Source organism: Mytilus edulis, chromosome 1 (genome assembly GCF_963676685.1).
Source record: "Mytilus edulis chromosome 1, xbMytEdul2.2, whole genome shotgun sequence".
Classification (NCBI taxonomy): domain Eukaryota; kingdom Metazoa; phylum Mollusca; class Bivalvia; order Mytilida; family Mytilidae; genus Mytilus; species Mytilus edulis.
In genome coordinates, this window is record NC_092344.1 from 100,983,778 (window position 1) to 100,997,766 (window position 13,989).

The 13,989-nt window shown below is 34.4% G+C and overlaps 1 long non-coding RNA gene across 1 annotated transcript; it reads left to right on the forward strand.

The window, feature by feature from the left end:
* The first annotated feature begins 321 nt into the window (after positions 1-321).
* On the forward strand, positions 322-12,708 carry LOC139498223 (uncharacterized). Its single transcript, XR_011657858.1, has 4 exons — positions 322-369; positions 9,216-9,461; positions 11,671-11,847; positions 12,527-12,708. It is a non-coding gene; the product is annotated as an uncharacterized lncRNA (long non-coding RNA).
* The last annotated feature ends 1,281 nt before the right edge of the window (positions 12,709-13,989 follow it).

Sequence of the window (13,989 nt, forward strand, 5' to 3'; positions counted from 1 at the left end):
GCTTTTCCTAAAGATGAATATTCACGTACCCGGACTTTCCACATCCATCAATTAAACTGAAAGTAATTACTAAAACGCCAAAGGTCTAAAACTCTGGTTAACTTAATTCCACATATTACATCACCGTCGAATGTATTTTGGCAAGTTAATAAAAATCTTATCGCAATTAATTTTCTTGTACAGATTATTATCGACAATTGCACAACAAGATTTTCTATAGAACTGTCTATTTTGAGTTATTTACGATGGTTCTTAACAACCCTAAAATAGTATATATATAAAATTCAACAAATAAATATTTGTAATTTAAGGTTTAGAACTAATCAGAAGAAATACCAGGGGATAAATTAAATCTACAGTATTCATACTGTAAGTATATGTATATTTAATTTTGCAATAAATAACACCCAATAATGAATAAATGAAATACAAAAAAAAACATATATCAAAATTTATCAATTACCGCAAATATGGTCTATTTATGACTAATAATGATGTGTGATGTCATAGATTTCCTGAAATCGAATAGAAATCAAACTTTTTTTGTTCAAAAGTCTTAAAACAGAATTATTTGTTTAAATCTTACAGAGACAAGTCGATTTATTTCTTCAAATAAACTAGAATTTTGATTTTAAGCATTTCAGAACCAAATCACAGCAGTATTTATAAGTAATAATTTCTTCGCTATTGCTATTTCGTGGCTATTTTGTTATGATAGAGAAAGTTGGAATGCTAGGAAAGAACCACCGAAACTCGACAGGAAGAATCAAAAAGAAGTTTTTGTATGTGCAAATTTGAGGACAATTCCGTTGTATTATCATGTATATATTTATATACCTAACAATACATATAAATGTTCTGGATCTTATGTGTATTTGGATTGTAATAATTTTGCTCATTTTGGCGCCGTGTTTGGCAAATAAAACATTGTTTGTGTTGTTTTTTGTTTTTGTTCTAGTAAAGGCAAATAAGGCAGATACTCCAAGATTCAGACAATATGTAAAAAATAAAGTAATTCCGAAAATAACTTCCGCGGTTTTTGGCTAAAAGAAAGAGCACTTGTGTTCATGCGAAGGAAATCAAAATGTACTAGTATTCAATACCTATATAGTCTAAATACTCATATGGCCCGGCCTGTGAATAACTAAGCGAGTATAATACTTATATGTTTCAAATACTCATATGGTCTGGAAAATATATAAACTTAGTCCTCCATGCATGTTTTTATGTTCATTATGGAATTCGTAACTTATAACCTAATGGCCATAACTGGCCACCATAATAAAATGAAGACTGTTCATCGGCATTTTGTACAGTTATCTTACTGTTTTTTAACAATGTAGTTCAATATCACTGTTTCAAATGACTATTTACAGTATTTTCTTATAGCTTACTTGTAATCACACGTTTATAATCATGACAGATCAGATGATGCTTGTTTATTTTTGATTTCAAGTTCCTCGAAAACTTTATCGCTGTCTTTTATAAAGCAAAATGTACTTGTATGTTGAGCGCTTTTTTAACAGGGCTTTGGTAGTTAGTTACATGCCATATCTCTAGTTATGAGGCCACGTCGACTTATAATTGGAGTCTGTGTGTCCGTCCGTCGACACTCTGTTTTATGATACTGATTTTAATTTGCTATATGCATATATGAATTAATATCTAAAATAAAACGTCCCTGTCAGTTTTTGTAGAAAATAGTATGCGTAAAAAAACTTCTTAGTTTCTAGGGGATTAATGCCCGCGTCACACTGTCCCGATTTTTACGCCGATGGCAACACGATAATGGAAATTTTCAAAATCGGGACTGATCGTATCCAGATCGGGCTATTCGTAGTGCCATCTTTAACCATCGTAGAACCATCGGACACTTTTTCTAGCCTTCGGGGACAACTTCGGGAAGGGTTCTAAATTTTTTAACATGTTAAAAAATCCCCGAAGGTGCGTCCGATGTTGAGGGTTCGTATTGAGTTCGTATCACCATCCTCACTATCGTAATGTCACCGGGAATGCATCTTTGCACATCGTATTGCATTCGTGTTTCCATCGTTTCCATCGGGCAAAGTAAATCCTGAGCCTGTAATAGCTGCTCTTCTTGTTCCATTTGAATTAATAGAAACAACACTGTCGCCTTTCTTGTTCTCATAGAATCATATGATATGAGGTCCATGTTTTGTGAACGTCTTTCTTAACTGTCGTATTAGACTGACCAGTGCATATCGCGCATGGCACTTTAAATGAATTAAAGCGCGAAAAATAACTTACATTTAGCTGGATTTATTGCCGTCGTAGTTCCATCTTGTCACCTTCGTACTTTTATTCGATGGCATCACGACGGGAATACGAGGTCTTCACGAAGTCGTGTTGCCATCGTAAGACCTTCGGTTAGCTTCGTGATTCATTCGTGTAGACATCGTAATGTAAAAACTGCCCGATGGAAACGATGGAAACACGAATGCTATACGATGTTCAAAGATGCATTCCCGGTGACATTACGATGGTGAGGATGGTGATACGAACTAAATACGAACCATAAACATCGGACGCACCTTCGGGGATTTTTTAACATGTTAAAAAATTTAGAACCCTTCCCGAAGTTGTCCCCGAAGGCTAGAAAAAGTGGCCGATGGTTCTACGATGGTTAAAGATGACACTACGAATAGCCCGATCTGGATACGATCAGTCCCGATTTTGAAAATTTCCATAATCGTGTTGCCACCGGCGTAAAAATCGGGACAGTGTGACGCGGGCATTACAAATAAAATATTATTTTTTGTCAATTTTCCATATCAAGTAACATAATGAAAATCATAAACGCGCCTCGTACACCAACACTGCAGGTACACGTATATAGGGAAACCAACTTTTTCTTCATTATTCTGATTTTTTTATGTATCGTCTGAGTTGTTGTCACACGAATGTTTACTCCATAACCATTTTGTTTTCTATATGTCATATTTTGCCGCATTTGTTGCTTTCCCCACATCCTTCCTTTTGTCTATATTATTATGATATTCTCCTGGAAAGAGCTCTTTTTGAATAAAAGGGATCAACGAACCCATTAACTTACCTTTAAGATAGATCAGTAAACATGGGCATAATTATGGGTGATTATTCAGACTAGTGCACACATTTTACAGTTCAAACAAGGCAATGTCGAGCGTGGCATCCCCTCGTATGTAACATATTGGGGACAAATATGGACACTATATTTGTATACACACATGCAGAAAATGGTAAATTGAATATGCATATTTGATACATAAACTTTTTTTCTAGAAATCAACCAAAACATTCAGTAACTGGAAATACCTTTAATATTGTCTTTAGAACCAGCAGGTAAAAAAAATTAGCAACCCATTCCTGTGTACATGTATTATGCTATTTCAAGGAGAAAAAACAAGTCCATCTGCATGACCTTGACCTTTGGCCTTGTAAAAAATGTCAGATCATTACAAGGAGGAACAATATACCAAATGTGGTTAAAATCTTTTGAAGCATATTGGTTTTAGAGTGTCCACAAGGGTGATATTGCCTTGTATTACAACTGCCACTGTGACCTCGACCTTTGAACTTTAAAGTCAATAGCGCTTAAGATATTCTTAACGAGTAACACCATACCAAGTTTTGAGCATTTTGGGTCTAGAGTGTCAATAACAATGTTATATACACGCAACTTACATGTAGTAGGCGAGGGGATAATAAACTAAGTTTTATAAGAATTAGACAAAAAGATCGATTTCCTGCCATGCATGGCAGACTTGTACAGAAACGATATGTTGTCGAAATTCTGTTCGTATCTTTTAGACATCGTATGGCCATCGCGCCATCATCGTAATCCATCGTGTAGCCTTCGTAATCCATCGTGTAGCCTTCGTAATCCATCGTGTAGCCTTCGTGATCCATCGTGTAGGCTTCGGCTGAGATATGAAGCTTAAATACCCGTCTTCGGTTAACCTTCGTATGTCCATCTTTTGCTATCGTATATAATTTCGGCACCATCGTATAGACTTCGTTATTCATCGCACTTTCTTCGGTCACTTTTTGGTATTTTAACGAGATCGGGACCAACTTCGTACGAACTTACAATTTTCGCATTCGGGTGTCCATCGTATATAAAAATCGGGACAGTGTGACGCGGGCATAAAAGACCTCACAACTGTTTATATAAATTTTCGTGTCTTCATGTCGTATGTCGATGCAAAATTACCATAAGCAAGGACTTGTTGCGTTTGATCATTTCACTGTCATCAAAAGGCCCAATAGCAGCGGTGAAATAATTGAACGATTCGTCAATCGGTTTGATTCAAGATTCAAAATTGTATCAGAGCCTAACCTCGTGTTATATACAAAGATACAGTATATAATACACAATATGATTCAAACAATCTACTGGTCCAATTAATAAACTAAAGCAACTATTGGTAACCATATCGTAAAACTCGTCATTTTGAAATAAAAACACACATTTGTCATCATATCAGTTATAAGAACAGAGCTCGACTGTGGCGCTGTTATTTCTGTTGATACGTGCTTAGCATAAAGGAATTGACTAATCTACACTTGCACACAGTCTTATCAAATTAAGTTTTTCTATTTAACTAAATTTGGTCGTTTAAAAAAAATCTGATTGAAGATTTATCTGCTCTTATAAAGCCTTCTTTTGTTAGGAAATAAGTACGGTAGATATACCTACTAGAAGTGCGATGAGAAAATTAATGCTGTAAATGTTTTTCTTGTAACTATTTCATACGTTTAGGCAATCATTTTTATCGACAGGTTTTTAGGTATTCACATGGGCTTCAATAGTATCCCTGTTATATCAGACTCTATCATGTACTGTTGTGAATCATATATTATGACCAAACTCAATAATAAAACCTGTATAAATTCTATTTTATTGATAAATTCAACTTAGATAATCAAGAATTCTATAAATACACTGCCAAACTTTACACAAAAAAAACTTACTTGAAATAGATAAAAAATTAACAGCAGCATCTGTCTTTTTCTAGCTATAGTTTTTGTTAGTTTTTACAAGGAAAACTTTACGCAAACATTTCCGATAAAATGGACGATTCTTCGTTTTCCTTTTTTTGGGCGGACCATCTTATCATAGTGATGTTTACATACTCATTCGCTATGTGCGTGTCTGAAGTGACGTTTTGGACTTCAATGAACGCCGTGCAATGCAATGCCAAAATATTTTTTTTCACTGTAGATAATCCGCACTTACCGCACATTTGTTGTTCTCACATTGAACATGCACATAAAACAGTACGATAACCCTCTCATGGGAGGCCTGTACTATAAAGGAAGAAGAAAAGTATTGACAGGCAGTATGATATTTAGAATTTAACCTTATAATAAATATGTGTATAATGTTATATATAGACAAAGAAATCTCTATGTAGAAAATAAACGTGAATGTGTATTTATACATCCCAAAAAAGAAACATTTAAAAAGAATAGATACGTTTTAATTTCTTGATGACAAAATCGATATTTGTGCCAGTGTAAACAATATTCAATGATTTTATTACAATGTTAATAAGATAAATTGAACGAATAAGTTTATTTAAAGGTTCGATGGGTGTACGCGTATTTTCACATAGTGATTACCTCTCTATTAGTACACTATTACTGTACAAATTAGGATGTGAAATACCGTTTTTATATGTTTATAAGTTTATAGGTACAGCAAACTTTACTAATAAAATCTTTGTATCTTTGAAAGAATTAAGTATTTTTTTTTATAAAAGATTTTATCCTCTTTCACATTAACTTAACTTAATCCTCTTCGTTCCTTGTGGGATATAGGTCTCTGCATATTTTACATTCGTGTTGAAAATTCGAATTTTGGTGTTTTCTGTAAATGCTGTTGATTTCCAAACTGACTTCAGCATAGCAAAAGCTTGTCGAGCTTTACTTATTCTTGTCCTGATGTCTGCATCTATTCAACCAGTTCTATCCATGATGCTTCCTAAATAAGTAAATTGTTCTACTTCTTCAATACCTTCAATTGACACTGTTTCTCCTTTTCTGGTTTTTACTTTCATAATTTTTGTCTTCTTAATTTTGATTTTAGCCCTAGTTTTTTCCCTGTTGCATGGAGTTTGATGGTTTTGACTCACATGTCTTTCAAACGGTGAGATAACAGAGTCAGATCATCTGCAAAATTTAGGTCTTCTTGCCTTTGTGCGAAGTTCCATTGTATTGGTATAGTGTCTAGTGCTGTCTTAGTTACCCAGTCTATAGCTATCAAGAATAGTGTAGGGGAGAGTAGGCATGTATCACCTGTACTGTGAAATACGTCTTGATCATGTTCACAAATGTTGGTACACCATAATGACTTAGCAGTTGCCACAGCCCTTCTCTGTTGACACTATCGAATGCCCTTTCAAAATCGACAAAGTTGATATAGAGGGATGATTGCCATTCTACTGATTGTTCAATAATGGTACTTGGTCAGTGCTGCTTCTGATTGATCTGAAACCTGCTTGTTCGTCTCTTAGTACCTGATCAATTGCATCTTTAATTCGGCTGAATATAATTTTGCACAGTATTTTACTAGCTACTGATAGAAGAGTTATGCCTCTTAAATTCTCACAAAGCCCTAAGTTTCCTTTTTGGCAGCTTCACTAACAAACCCTTTAACCATTCTGTTGATATCTTTTCTTCCTGCCAGATTTTTTCAGGAGTTTGTACATGTATTCTATTATTTCATTGCCTCTAGATTTGAAAACTTTAGGTGATATTTCATCTATGCCTGCAGATTTTCCATATTTGAGTGATTTGATGGCCTTTTTCACTTCATATTTCTTGATATTATCTATTTTATGTTCAAATCAACCACCGCTGGCACTACTCATACCGGTTGGCCTGGTTCTGGTCTATTTAGGACATTGACAAAGTAGTCATTCCATCTTTCCATCTGTTCATTAAGATTGGTTAGGACTTTTCCACCTTTATCCTTTACTGGTTAAGACTTAGCTGTTTTACGTCTACTCAGAGTTTTTGGTGATATTGTACAAGGTTTTGATGTCGCCCTCATTTGCAGCAAATTCTGCTTCAGTTGCAAGGTCATTTACATATTATCTCTTGTCTTTCCTACAGCATTTTTTCACTTCTTTGTTGGGGAACTGGTGTTTGTTTTGTGTTTCTTGTTTCTGAGCTCTTGTTCTTGCATGGGTCTTTGAGCTTCTCCACATTATACTCTATACGTTTTTGTTCGATTTTGGTCCCTTATGCAAGTTTTATTTTTACTTTGGCTATGATAAGATGGTGGTCTGAGCTGCCATCTGCTCCTTTCGTAACTCTAACATCGTGTAGTGAGCTTCTCCATCTCTGACTTATCATGATGTGGTCAATCTGATTTTTTGTTTGTCCATCAGGTGATTCCCATGTTTCTTTGTGTATGTTCTTATGTGGAAACAAACTGCCTCCTATCCCAAGCTCATTCATCTCACAGAATTCAACTAGCTTTTCTCCATTCTCATTTATTTCTCCTAGACCATGTTTTCCTAATGTTTTCTCTCTGTCTTTGTTCTCTTTTCCAATCTTAGCATTCATATCACTCATCACTATTTTGATGTTTCTTTTTGGGATGTTGTCCCAAACATGTTGTAGTTGTTCATTTACGTCCTCTTCGGCATCATTGGTTGGTGCATAACACTGTATGATAGTTATGTTTTGGCATTTAGTTTTAAGTCTCACCCACATTATTCTCTCACTTACTGTGTCCCATTCCATCAGGCTCTTCTTTGATGTGTTTGAAAGCATTATTGCTACTCCTTTGGTGTGGTAATCATTTTCATTTGGGTTTCCACAGTATAGAATCTCCTCACCTGTTACCAGTGTCAAAACTCCACTTTGGTTCCATCTTGCTTCACATATGCCAAGTATGTTTATATCATAGTTTCTCATCTCATCTCAGTTGCATTAAAAACAACTTCTGCTCCAACCCTATATGCGCAAGCATGTTTAACGACTGTATTAGTTTTTGTAATCAGTTTTTTTTACAGGCCAAGGTGATTAGCCTGACGCCAAAACCCCCTTACCAGGAGGGCCAAGGGTTTGTTAGTCAAGGTTTCCTTCCTTTAGATAAGCTGCTAGCCAAAGCTTATGTATTCCATCTAGCCTTTGGTTTGTAGCCACTGTCAACTGATTTTAAAAGTTTGTTTTTATGTTATGCTGTTGCCCCGACTGTCCCACCGAATGTCAGCGTGCCTACAAACACGTTTAATCCCTTTATTTTATACATATGCTTGTTCAAAGCAGGAGCATGTTATTCAATTGTTTTCGTTTCATGCTGTAATCATATTTTCGTTTCACAAAACAGGCCGTTGTTTTCTCGTTTATATTTGTCACAGTTACTCTTTTTGGATATAGAATATGACACACCTGGGTTTCTCTCTTGCTCAATATGCTCAATGGCGAACTTTTAGTGCTTGTTTTTATGCCTATCGGTGTTTTGCGAGAATGCATAGTGACGTTCAAGTCGGTGTTCGAAGTTGAAGCAATGCTACCCTTTCTTTACTAAAGAAAGTGGAACATACCAAATGGATATTTCAACTCAAAAGTCGTCAACGCAATGGTAACAGAAGATAAACCACCAAACGACAAACCACAGTATACAAAATACAATATATTAAAAAATCTAAAGACTTAGCCACGTGAACTTCACCAAAACCGGGGCTTATATCAGAAAGCAGATCCGGTCCCACATAATTATGATCCCCATCGTATAACTCATGAAAGTAAATATATGAGATAAGTTTAATTTGTTATTGATCACATTCGAGAAAAAGGAACGAGATTGTTGTAACCAGCATATCAGTCGTCATAGCTTGTTCATAACGGTCATCCAGCTGAACTCGTGATGACGACCGTAAAAGTTTGGAACGGATGAATTTAACCACGCTCCGTGTAACCCTCAGTCAAAAACTATTTATTTGATTTGCAGATTATTCTTAAGTTAGCTAGTTAAATTTTTGTAGGCCTTGTTGAACTAAAGATTGTTGTCCTAAACATGCATAGAAAATTCGCCTACGGATGTTAAAATCAATGACCAAATTTCCAGGTTTTAAATTTGACTATTCCCAATATGTAATGGCTGAGTAATTAACAAATGTACGTATATCTACCAATTCTAGCACTGCATGGTATTAATTCTCAATACATGAATACGTACATTATTTTCTCACTTTCAGGTCACAAATAAACCAAGTAAACCATGTTCTTTATAGTATTATTCACAGTGATCTTTACCATTTCATTGTGTCATGGTTGTAGCCAAAGGAACACAGTATCTATTGAAGACAATCTTAAAACTTCTCATCTTGTCATAGGTGCAACGATCATTGGTGAAAATGTTACATTTTATAAAGCAAATATGTTATGTGTGATTAAGAACAGCAAGAACTTAAAAGAACGATATGTATTAATCCCAAAAGAAGGTATGTATAACTTATACCTTCTTTGTAAGATCTAAATTACATTTACTGTTACAAAGTGCTCGAGCTGTTGAAATATTAAGCGGACGAGACAACCTCTTGTTCTAGCTTCTAACCATTTGTATCGTCAGGTACGTTCGATTGCAAAAGTTAAGGAAATCGATTACATTAAACGTTTGGAGATATCGAGTAGAATGGTCATATGGTACGTTTTGCTTAAAAGTAAGTTAACCAGAAAAACAATAAGGTTTGGTCTGCTTACCATTCCTGAACACCTAACAGCACCCCCAGTTTAGATGGGGGTCATATTGCTCAGTCTTTAGTTTTTTACGTAGTGTCTTGTAGACTAGTTTATCTTTTCGTCGTCTTTCGATGTCTGTTATGCCATGATTTTTTTTTAATGTATCGTTGGTATCTAACGTCTCTCGAAAGCATTTTGAGTTGAATTTTGATGGGTATTCTGCAAATTGGTTTAAATGTAACTTAAATTGAACTTAGATTGCAATACCTTTAAACAACATAAACAAACTGGGTCTTTTGGCTCTTATCTGGAGGTATAGTTGGTTTTATATGTCCTTAGTCTGTATAAGGTCTGTCATGATCTGAGATCCGTTATTTTTCTCTTACATAGTTTCACATTTTGAAATAAAATAGCCATCTATAGCTTTCTTTAAGGGATGTGTTTTGCTCATTGTTAAAGACCGCATAGTTACCTGTCATGTTTTATATCTTCGTCCTACGTTCTTAGTTATCCAATTGGTAATACCACATCTTCCTATTTTCAATTACCATAGGAACTACCATATTGCGTGGGCTATTGATGTACTGTGGATGTATACTGGCAATATTGCACATCTACATATAGAAGAGGAAGATATTTTATTTATAATTATGGGCACCAAAGGGCATAAACACATAAAAAAAGATTAATGAGAACTATTTAAGTTCTTAAAGAATATGTAGATAAAGAATCTATAATATCTTTTTCTTAAATACTAATGCATTTTCTTAATGCAAGTGTGGTTGATATAGATAACAAACAAGCAGCCCAAAAAGATAAAAGAACAATAGATATCCATATATGTATAGTACACAATAAGTTGGATCAATTAAACATTTGATAACTAGCCAAAAAGAAAGCATATATAAAAATTGAGTTATGGTTCTTTACATATAAGGAAACTTCTGTCGATAGAAAAATTAGAGCACGGCCAAGCACTCTCCCAACATTGAGATATGCTCCTTTGTACAAAATTAGAGAAACAATTGTTGTTCTATTTGGAGTAATAGCAGATACATCTTGAATACACTTCACTCTTATTATATACTAAGTCAAATATATGACACCTTTTTTTCTCTATATGCAATATAGACAAGAACAGTTTTGGCAGAAGTCAAACACAGGCTTATTTCAAATTTACCAGAAGAAGCTGCAATCGAAAACGTACTTTCAAACTTAATGTTATGAATTGAAAATGAACCATTAAAATTTTATTACTGGCCAAGAATTGGATGGTTCATCGGCTAGCTGCTGATGCGATCAAGTCGTTACTAGTGGTAATATACAGAAAATAAAATTGGAAGCATGAACTGCACGCAGTTTATTGTTGAAATCCTGCGTAGATACATATACAAATGAGGAGATGCGGTATGATTGTTCTTGACACGATCATCCTGCATACAAGGGAGATGTGGTATGATTGACCTTGACACGATCATCCTGCATACAAGGGAGATGTGGTATGATTGACCTTGATACGATCATCCTGCATACAAGGGAGATGTGGTATGATTGACCTTGACACGATCATCCTACATACAAGGGAGATGTGGTATGATTGACCTTGACACGATCATCCTTCATACAAGGGAGATGTGGTATGATTGACCTTGACACGATCATCCTGCATACAAGGGAGATGTGGTATGATTGACCTTGACTCGATCATCCTTCATACAAGGGAGATGTGGTATGATTGACCTTGACACGATCATCCTGCATACAAGGGAGATGTGGTATGATTGACCTTGACACGATCATCCTTCATACAAGGGAGATGTGGTATGATACCAAATCAAACCAGACGATGAGAATCAGAGAAAAGTGACTATGTAATACTGAATCAAAACTTTGCAACCGCTAAGAAGACGTTGAGTATAAGAATCAATTGATGTTAAAAATGATGTATACACATTTTCCTTTTTTCTGCAGGTACTCATAGTGATGGACTTTGTTTTGAAAACAACTTCGAGTATTATACGAAGTACATACTATTCTTAAGAGAGCTTGTACCGAGTGCACCCTTATATAGAACATACAGTGCCGAGCTTCCTTTTAGTAGACTCACAGAGGTTAAAGATATCTGTGAAAATTCAAGCATATGCGAAGGTAAACATTATATATAAGGTTGTTTTCTAAATTAACTAAACGAGACAAAAAAAAAAATTGAAAATAACAATTTGAAGTCATAACAAATTTGTTTGTAAGGTTTAAGGCCATAATATAGTTGTCTGTCATAAGCATTAATTCATTACCTTGCCTCGTGATCTTTTTTCAAAAATAGAGAACTTTCATGTTTTCTTTAATGGAACAAGATCGATCAATTTTATCTCTATTTTACCTCAAAATATATTTTGAAAGTTGATTATTGTGTGTCGCTTCTTGACAAGTTCTGGTAAATTTTAAGAGAAATGAGTATTGATTGTTCTTTGTCCATACATGTATTTTCATTTAAAAAAAACCCAACATAATCAAATTATCACCGCATCACAACTGGCCTAAAAGAAATAAAGAGCAAAACAGAATCAAAAACAAAAATAAAAAACAAAGAACCAAAACATTTTTGAAATGAAAATGAAATTGTTCTTAAGTAAACAAATTAAGTCAGTGACAAAATATTTCAATTTACTATTCAACATTTGGTACTTTCTTTATGTATTTCATAACTTGGTTATGTACATTAAAGAAAAAGTATTTAAAAAAATAGAAAAAAGAAACATAGGCTTTATCAGTTATATCATACAATTACAAATGGAGTTGAAGCGCAGCCATTTTTGTCTATTTACAGAAAGTAAAGATAGCTGCTTCAGTGGAACAGGTACTAAAACAAACTACGTGTGGACAATAATGTGTGTTCCTTTGTTACTGATGTACCTTGGATATTTTACATGAGTAACATACTAGAAAGAAAGAAATCGTATGACATTTTGAATAGTTTTATTAAGAAACGTATTTTTTAACCAGAAAACATTATGCACATTTAATTCATGTTTTAAATTCACATTGTTTAATAATCAAATTATAATTCCATTTGTCCTCTCCACATAATGTGTTCATTTAGTAAAAGGTATAGTGACAAACTCGTAGTTAACTTTGAATTAACAACATTAGAACGTATTTTTGCAAAAAATAACCACACTATATCAATTTTAAAGATGTATCAAAACTGCAACTTTGGTCGATTTGGACAAAAAAGAACGTTCATAAACATAACAAGAATCCTTTATAAAAAAAACCGCTACAATGAATGTACGAGTATGTATATTATTTTTCTGATTCTTGCATATTCATCTATATTACGGAAGCCGATAAGGGCCATTCAAAAAAAAAAAATTATGTCGTTATTACGACATCGCTATGTCGTAATTTCGACATAACATGTTGTTATAACGACATCACCATGTCGTTTTAACGACATACCTATGTCGTAATTTCGACATAACATGTCATTATAACGACATCGCTATGTCGTTATTTCGACATAACATGTCGTAATAACGACATCACTATGTCGTAATAACGACATCACTATGTCGTTTTAACGACAGCTATGTCGTAATAACGACATCGCTATGTATATAAAAGAATGTGTATTATGATTACCAAGACACTAAATGACACAGAAATTAACAACTATATGTTATCATAATGCCCCCAATAGTTAGAAAAGCCCCCGCATAGTCAGCTATAAAAGAGGGACGAAAGATACCAGAGGGAGAGGCCCCGAAATGCTGTGTGGCAGACAGTGTTAACATTAATTAATTATTAGCTCCCTTGGTAAAACTCCAAATTTCATATTTAAAGTATTTCATTGTTGATTAATTTACATGATGCTTAATAAGTATATATTTGTTAATTGCATATCTTTTGCTATTTGAATTCATTGGTTAAAGATATTTATTCATATTGTAAAGTTTAATATTTGTATCGTTGGTCACCTTCTTTGGTTACCTTCTGTGAGAAACTTTATAGATCCTATTTAAGTCCTTCAAGATACCGACCGTGCAAGGGATGCAGAGTAAGTAAGTCAAGGTCCTATTAACCTTCTACTTGTTCGAACAAATATGTTTGGAATTATATGAGGACTGACATACAGTCCTACCTATAAACAAGCTCTAACTACATGCCTTCGTGTAATAAGGGTGAATTGAAATATTGATTGCTCTCTTTTGTGCTTTCAAACGTTGGACACGATGTTCCTACAACCTCTAGGATTTAAAACAGAATCTTCGAAATTTCATCCGCAAAACA